The sequence below is a fragment of the Pseudorasbora parva genome, chromosome 25 (genome assembly GCF_024679245.1).
Source record: "Pseudorasbora parva isolate DD20220531a chromosome 25, ASM2467924v1, whole genome shotgun sequence".
NCBI classification, from domain to species: domain Eukaryota; kingdom Metazoa; phylum Chordata; class Actinopteri; order Cypriniformes; family Gobionidae; genus Pseudorasbora; species Pseudorasbora parva.
Window position 1 is genome coordinate 2,226,120 of NC_090196.1, and position 17,581 is coordinate 2,243,700.

General features: G+C 45.3%; 1 long non-coding RNA gene across 1 annotated transcript in view; it reads right to left on the minus strand.

Moving 5' to 3' along the window:
• Positions 1 to 688: 688 nt before the first annotated feature.
• LOC137065337 (uncharacterized) overlaps positions 689 to 17,581 on the minus strand; it is a 45,690-nt gene continuing 28,797 nt past the window's right edge. Inside the window, exons 2-5 of the long non-coding RNA XR_010901624.1 lie at positions 13,973 to 14,099; positions 13,545 to 13,617; positions 13,382 to 13,408; positions 689 to 938 (exon numbers count right to left, since the gene is read on the minus strand). This is a non-coding gene — a long non-coding RNA (uncharacterized lncRNA). The remainder of the gene's footprint in view (positions 939 to 13,381; positions 13,409 to 13,544; positions 13,618 to 13,972; positions 14,100 to 17,581) is intronic.

The following is a 17,581-nucleotide window of genomic DNA, read 5'->3' on the forward strand; positions in this document are numbered from 1 at the left end:
TAAAGAGAAATTGGAATAAAATCCCTTTGCCCCGCTGAAAAGGCCGAACGCGCATCGACCTTCACCCGCCATCGTTAGCCTCCATTGGGACGATTTGGGCGGCCTTACATCACGTACTCATCATTGTTTGCTGTACAACTATGTAAGTTGGTCCTCTTTATATCAAAGAAGGAAATCATGCGTCAGTATATATTGTAAAGACATTGTTAAGTATGCTTCCAAATTGATTTATGATGAATGTTTTAGCTGTGACTGTTTAGAATTTATCATGAGTGTTATATGTTTATGTGAAATTTTACTACGGCCATCTTGGCAATGACTCCCTGGAAGAAGAGATTTATTTTAATCTCAATGGGCCCTTCCTAAAAAAATAAAGGATAAATAAAATAAAATAAAACAATCGGTTGACCAACTCCCTCCAGTTTACATAAATCCCAAATGATTGAACAGCCCCCTAATGAAAGTGTTCTCCTACAGCTAAGGTAAAAGTCCTCGACTGGGGCCTTGGACTAAGAGAGGGGATATTGGTCATAACTGACCACACCGTAAGTGATTTGTGATCCAAAAATCCCAACATCAGCGGTGAAATGAGTATCAATCACTACACATCATTATAAATGTGTTTGACTCACCTTGGCAGACGACTCCAGCATCTTCATGGTGCCTACAGTCATGTGATCCCCATGCATTTGATGAACAGTTTACCAGTGCAGATTCACTCCCACTACACTGGACATCATCCAGCCATATTTGTCCAGAACCTTGTCCAAAGTAAGCATTACTCTTTGCCTCTATAACACTCCCACAGCCCAGTTCTCGACACACCACTGCCGCGTCTGCAGAATTCCAATAATCATCACACACTGTTCCCCATATTCCATTATGGAGAATCTCCACTCTTCCAGAACAGAGGTTGGGTCCATTCACCAACTTGACAGCTATTAGTCACAAAACAATTAAGATAGAAGAACAGATTATTAGCACATAAATATGCAACAATGTCATGTTTAGATGAAGATGTTGATGCGGCAGATTGATTGCAGTGCTTTATGTTCCCTATCTAGGAACTCGAGCTGCGTCGAAACGCTGTGAGAACGCCTCTGCGTGATTGCGTTGTGAAGCGCGTGTAGAACCAGTCCATTCGGGAGATCGGTCGTCATCGACGTGGTGACGTCATCGACCGGAAACTATAAAGCGTCCGCGAACACAAACAGGAACTAGCTTCTGTGCCTTCAGTAAGCGATCTGTGTGAACCTGTCTGTCTATTTGGTGTTTTTGTCTGTCCATTGACTATGGCCATCATGCAGGCGTACCAGGTTGACCTGCTGCGAGACTTGGATGGTAGAGATGAGGTGGGGGGCGACGTCATAAATGAGCTTAGACAGTCTGCCGATCTCGCTCTCTGGGCCACGAAGGAGACAGCAGATGTGTGGGCCGCTCTATGGCAGCCTTGGTGGCCACGGAGAGGCATCTATGGCTTAACCCCACAGAAATCAAGGAGAGGGAGAAGAGCTTTTTGCTCGATGCGCCGCTGTCCCCTGCGGGCCTCTTCTGTCACGCAGTACAATCTGTCACCGAAAGGTTCCAGGAGTCAAAGAAACAGGCAGCGGCGCTAAAGCAGTTTCTCCCTCTCCGGATCCAAGTCCCTGGGGCTGCAGCTGACAAACAGCAGCCCAACCCGAGTACAAGCTCTTCACACAGGGCACAACAGCGGCAGAGCGTCGCCACCCGTACTCCCCCGCAAAGAGACTGGGAGGCGGGGCGGCGCGGCGCTCTCAGACGAGGCCTTCGAGGGGTAGGGCTGATCTGAGGACAGTCCTTATCGCCAAGAAGGCCTCGTCGAAGCGTTCCTGACCCCAGAAGGGTAGGACGCTGAGGGTAGTCCCCTCCGCAGGAAGACGGTGTTTACCTCAGTACACGGTACCCGTCTTCCTGCAGCGCCCTCTGGGGGCCGCGCTGCCAACCCCGCCGCAATGCCAGGGCGCAGACGGTCCCCAGGGGCCACCGCTTCCCTGCCGGTCCGCCGCTTCAGGGCACTGTGCTTGTTGCTCAAAATACACCAGAGGCCAGCCTCGAGAGGCTGGTTCCCTTAGTAGATTTTCTAGACGAGTGGAAACGTCTATCAAATATATCTCGCTGGGTCCTGCAGATAATAGAAAGGGGGTACGCGAATCAAATCAAAAGGCGGCCACCTCCGTTCAGCGGTGTCCTACCCACAGAGGTGGGCCCGGAGCAGGCTCTGGTAATGACACAAGAAGTAGAGACACTCCTGCGAAAGGGGACTATAGAAAGGGTTCCTCCTCCCGGCAGGGAGTCAGGGTTTTACAGCCGTTACTTCATCGTGCCAAAGAAGGATGGGGGGTTGAGCCCGATATTAGACCTACGTCTACTAAATCGCTCTGTGGCGAGGCTCAAATTCAAGATGCTTACACTCAGACAGATTGTATCTCAGATCAATTCAGAGGATTGGTTTGTGACCATAGACCTCAAAGACGCATTTTTCCATGTCTCCATCCTTCCACATCACAGGAAGTTTCTGAGGTTTGCCTTCGGGGGAGAGGCATCCTAATATCGAGTACTTCCCTTCGGTCTAGCACTGTCACCCCGCACCTTCACCAAGTGTGTGGATGCAGCTCTGGCACCGTTGCGTCTGCAGGGCATCCGCATACTCAATTATATCGACGATTGGTTGATTTTAGCTCACACCAAGCAGATGGCGGTTCGGCATCGAGATGCTGTTGTCGCGCACATGTTGAGGTTGGGGTTGAGATTGAACGCCAAGAAGAGTGTGCTTTCTCCGGCTCAGAGAACCACTTTTCTAGGCGTGAACAGGGATTCGGTAATTATGCGGATGCAATTATCGCCGACACGCATAGCATCGATCCTGGGAGTAGTCAAAGAACTGAAGCTAGACCTTGCTGTCACTGTAAAACAGTTCCAGAAACTGTTAGGCCTCATGGCAGCTGCATCCAACGTAATACCTCTTGGCCTGTTGAACTTGAGGCCATTACAGTGGTGGCTCAGAACAAAAGGGTTCTCCCCGAGGGGAAATCCACTCTGCACGATCAAAGTCACGGGGCGATGCCTTCGTGCTCTGGTCGTGTGGAAAGAACCCGGGTTTCTGGCCCAGGGACCTGTGCTGGGAGCTCATGTTCGTCGCGTCACGCTAACGACAGATGCTTCCCTCATGGGGTGGGGTGCGACCATGAGTGGTCATTCGTCCCAGGGTCTATGGCAGGAACATCAGTGGCTATGGCACTTAAATCGGCTAGAGATGCTCGCTGTGTTTCTTGCATTGAAACAGTTTCTGCCCGACCTCAGGGCCATCATGTACTAGTCAGGACAGACAACACATCGGTGGTCGCCTATATAAACCATCAGGGGGGTCTAAGGTCCCGTCCCTTATACAAACTGGCACGTCAGATCCTCCTGTGGGCCCAAGGGAAACTGCTTTCCATCAGGGCAGTTTATATTCCTAAATCAGGAAGCGGACATCCTGTCGAGGCAGGGGCCGAGGCCCGGGGAATGGAGACTCAACCCCGAGGTGGTGGAGCTCCTGTGGCAAAGATTCGGGAAAGCAGAAATAGACCTGTTTGCTTCGGCAGAGAATTCCCACTGTCCTCAGTGTTTTTGTTCCCACTGGGGCTGGATGCCATGGTACATGAGTGGCCGAGGCTGCCCCTGTACGCTTTTCCCCTGATTGCTCTGCTTCCGGGAGTTCTGGAGAGGGTACGCCGGCACAGAGTCCGTGTACTACTAGTGGCTCCGTACTGGCCGACCAGAATCTGGTTCTCGGACCTAATATCTCTCCTGGAAGGCCCTCCCATGAAGATTCCGACCAGGAGGGTTCTCCTCTCTCAAGCGGGCGGGAGATTCCTTCATCCCTGCCCAGAGTTATGGAAACTGTGGGCCTGGCCTCTTAGGGGGCTAGGCTCCTAGAGGAGGGTCTCTCGACTGAGGTCGTAGAGACCATCCTTCACTCCAGAGCTCCATGCACGAGGAAACTGTATGCTCTGAAATGGAGATTGTTCTCAGCATGGTGCAGAGAACGTCAGTTGGACCCAGATAACTGCCCGGTTGGTACAGTGCTGGAGTTCCTGCAGGCGAGATTCTCGGCAGGGTTGACCCCCCTCACAATAAAGGTGTACGTGGCGGCCTTAGCTGCTTTCCACACTCCTTTGGGTGGAGTGTCTTTGGGAAGACACCCATTAGTTACACGCTTCCTCTGTGACACTTTAAGGTTGAGGCCAGTGGTACACTCGAGGGTCCCGACCTGGGATTTGGCCATTGTTTTACGGGGCCTGTCTGAGCCTCCGTTTGAACCTATTGAGGAAATATCAGAGAAATTCCTCACTCTTAAGACCATCTTTTTACTGGCCATCTCGCCCCTTAAAAGAATTGGGGATATTCAGTCCCTGTCGGTAGGGCCCTCACGTTTAAACTTTGCGCCTGGCATGGTAAAGGCTTTCCTTCACTCCAGACCAGGTTATATCCCCAAGGTTCCTACGAGCCCTAGGGGTCCCATCACTCTGCAAGCCTTCTGTCCTCCTCCTTTCGTGACGTCAGACCAGGAAAAGTTAAATCTGCTTTGCCCAGTTAGGGCACTTGACGCATATGTCCACAGAGCTGCCCTGTGGAGAAAGACTGATCAATTATTTGTCTGTTTCGGAGCTCCTAAAAAAGGAGCACCAGTGTCTAAGCAGAGAATGAGCAAGTGGCTGGTCGAGGCCATTTGCTTATGAAGCGGTCGGACAGCCATCTCCTCTGGCAGTCCGGGCGCACTCTACCAGGGGTATGGCTGCTTCTAAAGCACTTCTGTCGGGGGCTTCCCTCCAAGACATTTGTAACGCGGCAGGTTGGTCTTCGCCACTAACTTTCGTAAGATTCTACGAATTGGATGTTGCATCTACAATTGGGGCACAGGTGTTATCGTAGTCGATTGCGCTACGGATTCACACATACGAGCACTTGGTCTTATGGCGATGTGGGTATAAGCGTTCTCACAGCGTTTCGACGCAGCTCGAGTTCCCAGATAGGGAACGTCTCGGTTACGTATGTAACCCTAGTTCCCTGAGGGGAACGAGACGCTGCGTCGCCCGGCCATACTCCCGGCATGCCCGTGATCACTTACTTCAGGCTGTTTCAGAAGTTAGTTTCTGTTTGTGTTCGCGTATGCTTTATAGTTTCCGGTCGATGACGTCACCACGTCGATGACGTTCGATCTCCTGAATGGACTGGTGCTACACGCGCTTCACAACGCAATCACACAGAGGCGTTCTCACAGCATTTCGACGCAGCGTCTCGTTCCCCTCAGGGAACTAGGGTTACATACGTAACCGAGACGTTTTCCCTGTAGGCATCTAGCAACACAATACTTGTTCTCAGGGAACCGAGGTTACGTTAGTAACCGAGTACGTTTCCTTTAGTTTGGCAGTTTGACTCTTGGATTTTTATGACTGTGTTGCCTTTGTAACAGTGTTTGCAATCAGATTAGAGAATCATTATTCTTTATGATGATTAAAATTACATCCCCTGATCACCTGTGTGTGGGTGCATTTACTAAACGTTTTAATGTTAATGGAAATGGCAAAGTCATTTGATTCGATTCATACCACAAATGCTGTCAGTGTCAACTAGACATATAATAGCCAGATAGTATACAGACTGAAGTGTGACAACAGGGAACAATTGTGAGAATGGATGTCCATGGGGATATATATATTTTTTTTCATCAAGCAGACATAGTAAAAAAAAAAGGATTTTAAAATACAATTTCAATCACTTTACTCACACATACACCTATCAGGCACAACATTATGACCACTGACAGGTAAATTTGAATAGCATTGATTATATCTTTATCTCAGCACCTGTTAGGAGGTGGGATTTTATGAGTTCACAGTTACAAATAAGTCAGATAGATTTATAGATTTATCAGGGAGAGGGCTCTGAGCTTGGTAATTTGGCCCAAACGCAGAATATTCCCCCAAAAATGCAAAATTAGCTTCAGACAGCAGCCAGGAACTGTACCCCCTGTAGGAATATGTATATTCCAGCAGCGATTCTACACAACAAAGCATTCCAGAGACCCCCTCTCAGAACCCTGAACCGATCGTAAAACTAATCAAGGATGCCCAAACAGCCCAGAGACAACATCTCTCCCCCTTTACCTGCGTTATCTCAAAACCAGCACAAGGACAAGATGAGTCACGTGACATGATCCCCCTTTGTTCTACAAGCGTAACAGCGGGCATTACCTCACGAAGAAGGGACTCGTTTATTACCAACAGACATACATTTAAATCGTTATCGGGACACAGAGTCTCTAAGAGCTTTTCGAAGGCTTAAAAGCATTAAAACCGATCATGGGGTCCCCGAGCGCGCCTAGAGGGGAGGAGCGGGCCGACCGGGAGCAGTCCTCTGATCCTGTAACCCCTATCTCTCCACGCCAATTCCTTGACCCCCTTCCATCCACTGGGGCGGCGGGGACATCTGGGCCGGCCTGTTGGCGGTGCGGGGATCCAGGTCATTTTATAGATTGGTGTCCGGTCATGGAGGTGGGGACACTGATCCGGATCCCCGCTGCCCCTGATCGAGCCGGGCTGTACCAGATACCAGTGAGTATCCAGGGGGGTACCTATCCAGCTTTGGTGGATTCAGGGTGTAACCAAACCTCCATCCATCAAAGCCTGATACAGCCGTTGGCATTGGATAAGAGCCGCTTGATTAAGGTACGGTGTGTGCACGGGATGTGGTGAAATACCCCTTAGTGACTGCTGTCATTCATTTTCGGGGACAAAATCAGGTAGAGGTGGCGGTTAGCCCACACCTCAGACATCCGCTGATTTTTGGAACAAATAGGCCAGCGTTTCGTAATTTATTGGGGTATCTATGCGCAGATATCTCTTGGGAGAAAACAGGGTGGGGAGAGAGAGTGGTTGTGCAGGTAGGAGAAACTGAGCCAGGACCACTGGGGACTGATGCAGAGGAACCGAGCGTTGTGGAGAGGCTGAACCTCACCGAATGCGATGACTTTCCTCTGGAACAGTCCCAGGATGAGTCATTAAAAAATGCTTTTGCTCAGGTCCGCTCGATCGACGGACAGTTTATCTGCCCTGAACAACCAATTTCTTATCCTTATTTTGCCATAATAAAAGATAGGTTGTATCGAGTGACCCAAGACACTCAAACAAAGCAGGATGCAACCCAGTTATTAGTTCAGAAAAGCCACCGGGAAATGCTTTTCCAGGCGGCTCATTGTAATCCGATGGCAGGGCATCTAGGGCAAGCAGCAACACTTAATTGTCTAATGGTTCGGTTCTATTGGCCGGACATTCACGAGAATGTGCGCAGATGGTGCGCGGCTTGTTGTGAATGTCAGCTGGTAAACCCACCGGCCCTTTCAAAAGCGCCTTTGCGCCCTCTACCACTCATGCAGGCTCCCTTCGAAAGAATTGGCATGTACCTCATCGGACCATTAGAGCGATCAGCCAGAGGGCATCATTTTGCATTAGTTCTGGTGGATTATGCAACACAATACCCAAAAGCAATTGCCCTACGCAGCATTTCGGCAAAAATTGTTGCGGACGCATTGTTTCGGTTAATATCCCGAGCGGGGATCCCGAAAGAGATCCTCACCTATCAGGGCACGGCGTTTATGTCACATACATTACGCAAACTCTACGAATTGTTGGGCATTAAATCGATTCGCACCAGCGTCTATCACCCACAAACAGATGGCTTGGTGGAATGATTTAATTGCACTTTGAAAACAATGATTCGAAAGTTTGTGCAAGACGGCAAAAATTAGGATAAGTGGTTGGAACCCCTGTTGTTTGCTGTACGCGAGGTCCCGCAAGACTCCACCGGGTTTTCCCCGTTCGAGGTTCTCTACAGATGTCAGCCCCGTGGGGTATTAGTAATTGCCATGGAGAGACAGGATAAAAGCCTGTAGGAAAGGAGGATCGAGAGAGAGAGAACCATTCCGGCTCTGGGACTCGGGGACGCACAAGCAGAGAGGAACTGCCAAAAACCGACGAATGAACATGAGAGGAACCTTTTGTTGATTTATGTTTAGATGCGATGTGCACCCTGTTTTGTTGACAAAAAGGGACCAAAAGTGTGTACCTAAACAACCTATTATTATTCGATTGAAACGTTCCTTTAAACATTTTAATGAGCATGCTTTTCTATGTGATTTAATGATTGCGTATCTGTAGAAGGTTATTTTAATTCCTACTGTCGAAGAAGCCTGGTTATATTTTTGCCTTTTTCATATATCTTTTATTGTTGTCATTGATAAATATACCCCTTTAAAATCAATTCGGCATAAAAATATGTCTAGTCCATGGATAGACCGTGATCTAGTAACACTACTGCATAAGAAAAATGTGCTATGGAGTAAAGTACGCTTTTCAAAATCTGAGACAGATTGGACTTCTTTTAGACGGCTTTGTAACTTGTGCATTCAAGCCTTCCGTAAAGCAATAGCAGAATATTAATATTAAAAGCAGTTCGCAAATACTACCTCAAATTCAAGATTATTTTGGAAAAGTGTACAAGAACTAGAGAATACATTTATAACTATACAAGGACCTAATTCGATTAAAAACGAAGATGTTATTATTACGGACAAGAATAAATTAGCTGATTTTTTAAACAAACATTTTATTAAAACAAGTAATTTATTTGAAAATCAGGTTGCTAGAAAGAACATAAATAGGAAAAAAATAAGTGTAAAAACTACGTTACCCTTTAGCTTTACCTTACAACCAGTTAGTAAATCACAGGTATTGTTTTAATTGTATAAAATTAATTAATAGGCCTTGATGATTTTAGCATAATTTCTTATGCTTAGTCTGGTTTTCGTTCATCATTAAGTTGCATCACAGCAGCTCTAAAAGTTATAAATTATATCTAAGATGCTTTAGATACACAGCAATTATGCGCAGTTATTTTAATTGATCTGGCTAAAGTCTTTGATACAGTTGACCATTCTATACTGTTATCCAGATTATATAGTATTGGGGCATCTAAGTAAACTCTATTGTGGCAAGGTGGACGAGCGAGAGACGTGGGAGGAGCGACCGAGACCGGGGATGTGAAAGAGCATCACCTGCTAGGCACACCAGTCTCGAGTCCTCTCATGAGGGAGCTCGGAGGCATATAAGCACGGGTGACTCCAGTGAAGGACGAGAGAGGACCAGGCCTGGATGTTACGTTGAGTTTTGTTTATGTTTTGTTTTGTTATGTTATGTGTGTGCGGGCAGTCGTCAGTGAGGGGCTGCCCATGTACTTTCATTTTGTTTAATATTTCATTAAAAGTCTTTGAAAGTTCGCCGGTTCCCGACTCCTTCCTTCCCATATTTACGAACGTTGTTACATTTATCATGGTTTTCTAACTATCTTTATAATAGATCACAACATATAAAAGTTGATCAAGAACTATCTAAGTCCCTAACTATTAACAAAGGTGTTCCTCAATTTTTATGTGTTGGCGTCTACCTTATTTTTAATCTATATAAATAATATATTGCAAGCTATCTGCAGTGATAAAACTTTTATTCATTTATATGCTGATGACACGATTATTTACTCCATAGGATCATCAGATGATGAAGTTTTAAAACAGATACAGGATAGTTTTAATAGTATTCAAGAAGCTTTTTATGATTTACACTTGGTTCTGAATAGCACAAAAACAAACATAATGTGGGTTGGAAAGAATCTGTGTTACATCCTCATATCCTCATATAAATATCTCGGAATATGGCTTGATAGCTCTTTAACTTTCACTGATCACATAATGAATCTTCATAAAAAAGTTAAATCAAGGCTTGGTTTCTTATAATGAAATAGATCTGTGTTTACTCAGTCATCCAAGAAATATCTTGTTAAAACTACAGTCTTACTGTGCGTTCACACCGCCGGCGGCGAGAGCGGCAAGCTGGCCGGAAGTCATTCATTTTCAATGGGACCCGGGCGGTGAGCTCCGGCAAGAGCGGCGCGGCGCGTCTTGGACGATTTGGGCATCGAGGAGAGTTGAAATCAGCTCAACTTTATGGTAATGAGCTATGACGCGGTTCGGCGGCCACAGGAACGCAGGCCTGTAAACTTTGGTTCCAACCACATTAGTTCCCAAGCAATTTGTAGGAGAGGTTGATCATTGCTGTGCGGGTTTCCCTATCATTTATGACAAGATCATTCATAGTGATGTGTAATTTGTTAAGAAGTCGCGCAACACTATTTTATAGGCGCTAGAGCGCTCGTTGTTCAGCGGGTGTGCAATTAATTCCTACTTTCACATTTAAATGATTTCATGAAGTTAATTTATACCCTGCTTGTGGTCAGTCTATCCATCAACATGCTTGTTTGATTTGCGGCCTCTTTAAATACAGTTTAAAAAAAGAAAAAACATTCGATCTACGTCAGAGCGGCAGCACGTCCACGGAGCTTTCTACAGTGTCGTTGTCAGGCCGGCAAGAGCGAATTTTGACGCTCTCGCCAGCGGCGGTGTGAACGCATGGTTACTGCTATTTTGACCTATTTGAACATAGTTTATAGAAATGCTTGTAAAGGGACTCTTGAACAATTAGATGTATTGTACCATACAGCCATTCGATTTATTACCACTGCACCATACAGAACACATCACTGTGAGCTTTATTCCCTTTTAAATTGGACATCATTACTCATCAGACGGGAAATACACTGGTATGATTTCACTTATAAAGTCCTGTTAGGTTTATTACCAAAATATCTTCAAGAATTGCTTCAACCTCATATTAGTACATATACAACCAGATCATCTCATCAAATTCTTTTAACTATCCCAAAAAAGAAAACCGCTTATGGTCGTTCAGCTTTTTGTTTTGCTGCTCCTAATGACTGGAATTTGGTACAAAAGTCACTGAAATTGGAATCATATATTTCAATCTCAGCGTTCAAAAAACTATTAAGGAGTGTTTTTATTACAGAATGTAAATGTTTTACATGAATGTTTTATATGTATGTACTGTAGAATATGTTTGTATGTCTTTCAGGAGATCTAATTCTCCTGCCAGGCTGTTGTTGAAAATAAGAACTTGCTCTTAAATAACTTGACTGGTTAAACAAAGGTTAAATTAAGTATAATTTATTCTGGCTGACCTGCTAGTATATTGATTATCAGGTTGTGGCTAAGAAATAATGTCTGAACATGACATTGGGACTTCACTTCTTCCCATTAACAAACATCCCTTTCCCAGTAACTGTATGAATGTGTGTGTGGCAAGGGGGGCGTGGTTCAGCGAGGTCTGCAGCGGGAGAGAGAGCCGCGGGACGAGCGGTAAGTGAGTGGGTTAGACGCAGATTAATAACACCTGTATCTTGTTCCAGTAATGAGCGCGGAGAGGGGATAAAACGCCAGTGGAACCGGAGACCAGGGAGAGAGAGAGGGACTGTTGACGTGAGACACCCAGAGACTGAGATATCCCGGAAGCCGGAAGTGCCGACCCGGAAGTGATCCTTGAGTTTATGAAAAGTCACACCATTGAGTGTGTTGCTGTGTTGAGAGTTGAAAATAAAGTTAAAACGTCAACAGTCCAGCCGACCCCCGTGTCCTCTTCCTTCCTCACAAACGAACTTTGCTACACTGGTGCCGAAACCCGGGAAGGAAGCAGGACCGCGCCGCCGCCATGCAGACGCCCTCCGCCACGCCATTTGCGGACATTATCACCTCCCTCGCGGCCCTCCACCAAGATCAACACCAGGCGATGCTGGACCTTCGGGCAGATCAAGAGCGCCGCTTTGCGGCGATCGTCCAAGGCCAGCAAGAGGACCGCGAGAGGTTCCGGAGCTGGATTGATCGGGAGGTTCGCACCGAGGCCGCCTTGCTGGCCAGCGCACCGGTGCACGTGCCCCTCCACAAGATGGGGCCACAAGACGACCCGGAGGCCTTTATTGACTTTTTCCAAAAGGCCGCGGAGGCCTGCGGGTGGCCCCGGGCACAGTGGCCGGTGCGCCTAATTCCACTGCTGTCAGGAGAAGCCCAGGCGGCCGCACAACAGCTACCGGTGGCGAACCTCCTAAAATACGACGACTTGAAGAGGGCCATCATCCAGCGGGTCGGCCGGACCCCGGAGCAGCACCGACAGAGGTTCCACTCCCTGGAATGGGGCGAGGCCGGCTGACCCTTCGCGATGATTGGAACACCAAGCTCGGAAAAAACTTTTTGAACTGTGATGAGTTGTGCTGCTTGAATGGCATCAGGAGGCAATACAATTAAGAAATCATTGTGCAGGTGAATGAGGTAGGGAATTGAGTAGTTTTTGGAAAGAATCCAGCAAATGTCTTACCAAAGTAAATATGCATAAAAAATACGTGTAAAAATGTGATCCCCCATAGCATAACGCGAGCTCTGCAACTATTGCGAGATAGTCATTGCGCTTGGGCCTCATATGAGAAAAGACCGCTGTATATCTGGCGAAAGCAATGCAAAATTCAGGAAATGACAGGTTAGGGAATGATGTGTTGTTTGGAGATTTTTAAGGGATGACTGAGATGTTGCCGCAATCAATTTGTCAATTGGAATTGGAAGGGGGAAGCAGAGGAAGGAGACACGATAGGTCAATATTTGCACCTGATAGAATCTGCGCTCGGATGTTGCTGGCAACAGGGGGTGGTTCCAAAGTGATGGCATTTGGAAGTATGGGCATCTGGGTTGCTGTAAACATAATGAATGGTGATTTTGTTTTGGGGGAGACAACCCGGGGCCGACGTAGAAAACGGAGGTGGTCTTGTGGCCCCTGGGAAGCAAATGTGAAGGAGAGAGAAAGCTGAGGTGGAACATAAGAAGACTAGGTCTGTGCCCCTAGTGGATGCATCCTCATGCTAGGTTTTGCTGTAGGCCCCAGCTGGGGAAAAAGGTTAGTGGTAGCCAGCGGGGAAGGACAGGGGAAAGTTGTCCAGGCCCACGATTCTAGCGGAGGCAGCCTCACATCAGTAGAACAATCGAATGGGGCAAGAACAATAGAGAGGATTTGGGATGGTAACTACAGGTTGCGCCTGCCCTGCTATATATATATATATATATATATAGATTTACCATAAACTGACATCTCAACCGTATGGTAGAGTTTTATATCTTTTAGATAAAAACAAACATTTTGACAAAAACAGCCTGAGGTCCTTTTTTATATGTTCAATAATAAGAATTTTAAGAAGAAAAAAAAATCCTCAATATTTTTTGAGGATTTTTTTAGCGTATTTTTGAGGAATTTGAGTTTACTGAGCACACAGTCTGAGGGCAAAAAGACAAGAAGCTATTAGGAATTGCTAGAGGCGTGTAGTTTCAAACATAGGAGGAAGATTACATATCATAATGATAGAGTGGAAAAATTACCTGGCATTAATCCATTGATTATTCCACCTGTTAAATACAAAATATAAGTCTTATGTTTTAATAATAGCAAAGCATAGTTAGTATACTTATTTAAAATAGGTGTCATTCTAACACCAGACTCTTGGTCACACTTCTGTATTGCTAGAGAATTAAAACCCCTTACCATTTATCAGCAGCAGTAGAGACACACACAATGAGATTAGAACCCTCATTATGAGAAACTTCACCTCCTGTACCTTTATACACAAACACACACACACACACACACACACACACACACACACACACACACACACACACACACACACACACACACACACATATTTGTAATAGAGAAATTAAAAACTTAGTACATCAGATTCCTCTCTTCATTCCGATCACATTCGACATCTTACATTAAGACTCCGCCCATTACAGTAACGGCCATTTTGAAAAGTACAGTATTCTGTTTTTCGCTACTCCTCCTTCAAAATTTGTCCAATTCTCACAAACCTTGGCAGAGATTATCTTTGGACCAAGCTGCACAGAAATGATTGAACATCATTTGTTGTTCTTGTAAAAAAAAAATAAGTTATGATCTCACAAACTTACCGAGGTCGATCCAAAATTGGTTCAGAGGCTGTATCTCGGCCAAACTTTGATCAATCAAAACGAAAATTGGTACGCTTCATCAGACCAATGATCTGAGGGACCATGCCAAAGTTGGGAACAGCGCCTCCTACAAGTCATGAGATATGAAAAATGTATATTTTGAAAATCATCATGATCAAATCAATCAATCTTGTTGTCTATGGATTCCTCGTGTCATGCAGAATCTGTGGATACCGGATATGTGAGGATCAGATGAACCATGTGACCGCTATTTTGAATTTTGTCATAAAATGCTATATCTTTTGAGATATTTGACATATCTGCACAAAATTTGGTATGCATGACCGACAGAAGTTACAAAAATAGTTTTTTGCAAAAACGCTTATAACTTTTGAAAACATTTTCCAAATGTTGTGTAATTTATTACATTAATTATTACTAATTGGTTAACATATCCAGTTGGTTATCAAGTTGGCATTCTTTCTAATGTGGCTTTTCGCTATCAGGTTAACCATAAGCTACATTAGCTTAACATGCTTATCTATTTAAAATGCTAAATAATTTTGTCTGCTCACTCTCACACTGAAAGCTCTCCTCTACAGCCCGTTGAATGTGCCTGAGCTCAATGTGTTGCGCCACGGACCCCGATGCATTGCATCGTGGGTTCTCCACATGCCCAGACCACAAGAGGTATTGTGGCTTGTTTTCACAAAACAAACACGCCCTCTGTCAGTATCAGTTTGGTGTTTGTGTCCACCATAGACCTAAACACTATGGACATGTTGTCTTCAATGCCTCCCACTGACGAAAAGTTAAGTAATATTTGCTTATAGAAGAAAAAGATGAATTCCCACATATCTGCAATGCCTTTTGATTATTTGATCAAAACTTCTCTAATGGAACACTTACACACCCACACAAACGAGAGAAGTGCCAATCATATGGATATTCCACATTTTATCATAAGTGTGGTGTAAGAATGCAAAATAATCAAAGATATTTGACATTTGACTTTGAACAAAGACATTCATTTTATTGTTTTCCACTCACTCTCTCTTATCAGTGGGGTCGTTTGGGATTCCTAAAGACGAAGAGATTTTGAGGGCCTGTAGGCCAAATGGTGCCACACCTGTAGTACAATGGGGGAAGTTTGGTCTGATTGGTCAGTTTGAATGTCTCAGGGTTTCAGTCACATGGTCAAGGGATGGATAAAAGAAGATTTCAACTGTTGCTTGGGGTCTTTTTCCTCTGACGTTGTCTTTTGCTCTGGCTGGCGCTTCTAGGGGCCTTCTTTGGCTCTTCTCTTTGCTCTCTCTCTTTCTATCTTTCTATCTCTCTATCTCTCTCTATCTCTCCCTATCTCTCAGGTAACATTCTATACATGCTGGGTACAATTAATGGTATAAGTTTTTATCATCTCATTCATCTATTTTGTAACTATTTTAAGTGTAACCATAACCGGATTTTGTCATTAAATTCTTTCAATTATAAATGATTTGCTAACTAGGTTTTGATTTGGTATTGACTTTGAAGTGCTCCCTTTGCAATACAATATAGTCATATTAAAGCAACGCTCTCCCACATATTTTGCCATTGTAACTGCGCTTATTTCCGTCGTTGGTATAAGTTGCAGTGGGTGGTTATAAACAAGAAATGTGCAGTTTTCTACCATCACGCTGATAACGTTTCTTTAGTCGTTCGGCAACCCTGCAGTCAGAACCACTGTAGGCGATCCACCCTTACATAGGGACTTGCACTGGTCTTGGTCTTGACTCTGTCTCGGCCCTTCAAAGTCTTGGTCTTGTCTTGGTCTCGGTTTAGACTTGCTGTGCTGTTGTACTTGCTGTGCTGCTGTACTTACTGTGCTGTTGTACTTGTTCTACTGCTGTACTTTCTGTCCTGCTGTACTTACTGTGCTGCTGTACTTACTGTGCTGCTGTACTTGCTGTACTGCTGTACTTACTGTGCTGCTGTACTTACTGTGCTGCTGTACTTGCTGTACTGCTGTACTTACTGTGCTGCTGTACTTACTGTGCTGCTGTACTTGCTGTGCTGTTCTACTTGTTCTACTGCTGTACTTGCTGTGCTGCTGTACTTTCTCTGCTGCTGTACTTACTGTGCTGCTGTACTTGCTGTGCTGCTGTACTTCCTGTGCTGTTGTACTTGCTGTGCTGCTGTACTTGTTCTACTGCTATACTTTCTGTGCTGCTGTACTTACTGTGCTGCTGTATTTGCTGTACTGCTGTACTTACTGTGCTGCTGTACTTGCTGTGCTGTTGTGCTTGTTCTACTGCTGTATTTGCTGTGCTGCTGTACTTCCTCTGCTGCTGTACTTACTGTGCTGTTGTACTTGCTCTACTGCTGTAATTTCTGTGCTGTTGTACTTGCTCTACTGCTGTACTTACTGTGCTGTTGTACTTGCTCTACTGCTGTAATTGCTGTGCTGCTGTACTTGCTCTACTGCTGTACTTCCTCTGCTGCTGTAATTGCTGTGCTGTTGTGCTTGCTCTACTGCTGTACTTCCTCTGCTGCTGTAATTGCTGTGCTGTTGTACTTCCTCTGCTACTGTAATTGCTGTGCTGTTGTACTTCCTCTGCTACTGTAATTGCTGTGCTGTTTTGCTTGCTCTACTGCTGTAATTGCTGTGCTGTTGTACTTTTTCTGCTTCTGTACTTACTGTGCTGTTTTACTTGCTGTGCTGCTGTACTTGTTCTGCTGCTGTTCTGCTGCTGGGCTAGAGGTGAAGCATTGATTGACTGATAGACAACTACTCTGTAAGTGTTTGTAACTTTTCTCATTTGATTGTTTGTTCATTTGTTGTTGGATAAGTGTGTCTGTGTAGTGCAGTGGTGTGTATTATTAGTTTTGGTGTATTCTTGCGGTGTGTGTGGGAGTTAGCATTTGTTTGGCCCTTGCCACGTTGAGTGAGCGTTTGTTGGGGGCGTGGCCAGCGAGGTATTAAAAGCCTCGTGTGTTTGTTAGCAGTTGGCTAGAGGTGAAGCATTGATTGACTGATAGACAACTACTCTGTAAGTGTTTGTAACTTTTCTCATTTGATTGTTTGTTCATTTGTTGTTGGATAAGTGTGTCTGTGTAGTGCAGTGGTGTGTATTATTAGTTTTGGTGTATTCTTGTGGTGTGTGTGGGAGTTAGCATTTGTTTGGTCATTGCCACGTTGAGTGAGCGTTTGTTGGGGGCGTTCCCAGCTGCTTTCAGTAACGATACTCAGGTGAGTATAAATAGCGTGATAGTCCATGGCAGCAGAAGCGGCAGAGTGAAGCCCTCCTCGTGTGAAGACCGACGAGAGTAAAGACTTCAACTCTTCCCTGTGCAAGACCGACGAGTGTAAAGACTTCAACTCTTCCCTGTGCAAGACCGATGAGTGTAAAGACTTCAACTCTTTCCTGTGCAAGACCGACGAGTGTAAATACTTCAACTCTTCCCTGTGCAAGACCAACGAGTGTAAAGACTTCAACTCTTCCCTGTGCAAGACCGACGAATGTAAAGACTTCAACTCTTCCCTGTGCAACTCCTCCCGAGCAAGGACCCCGGCAAGGCACTTGAGTATCATCTTCCTTTTCATTATTTGTGTTTGGTTCTTTTCTAATT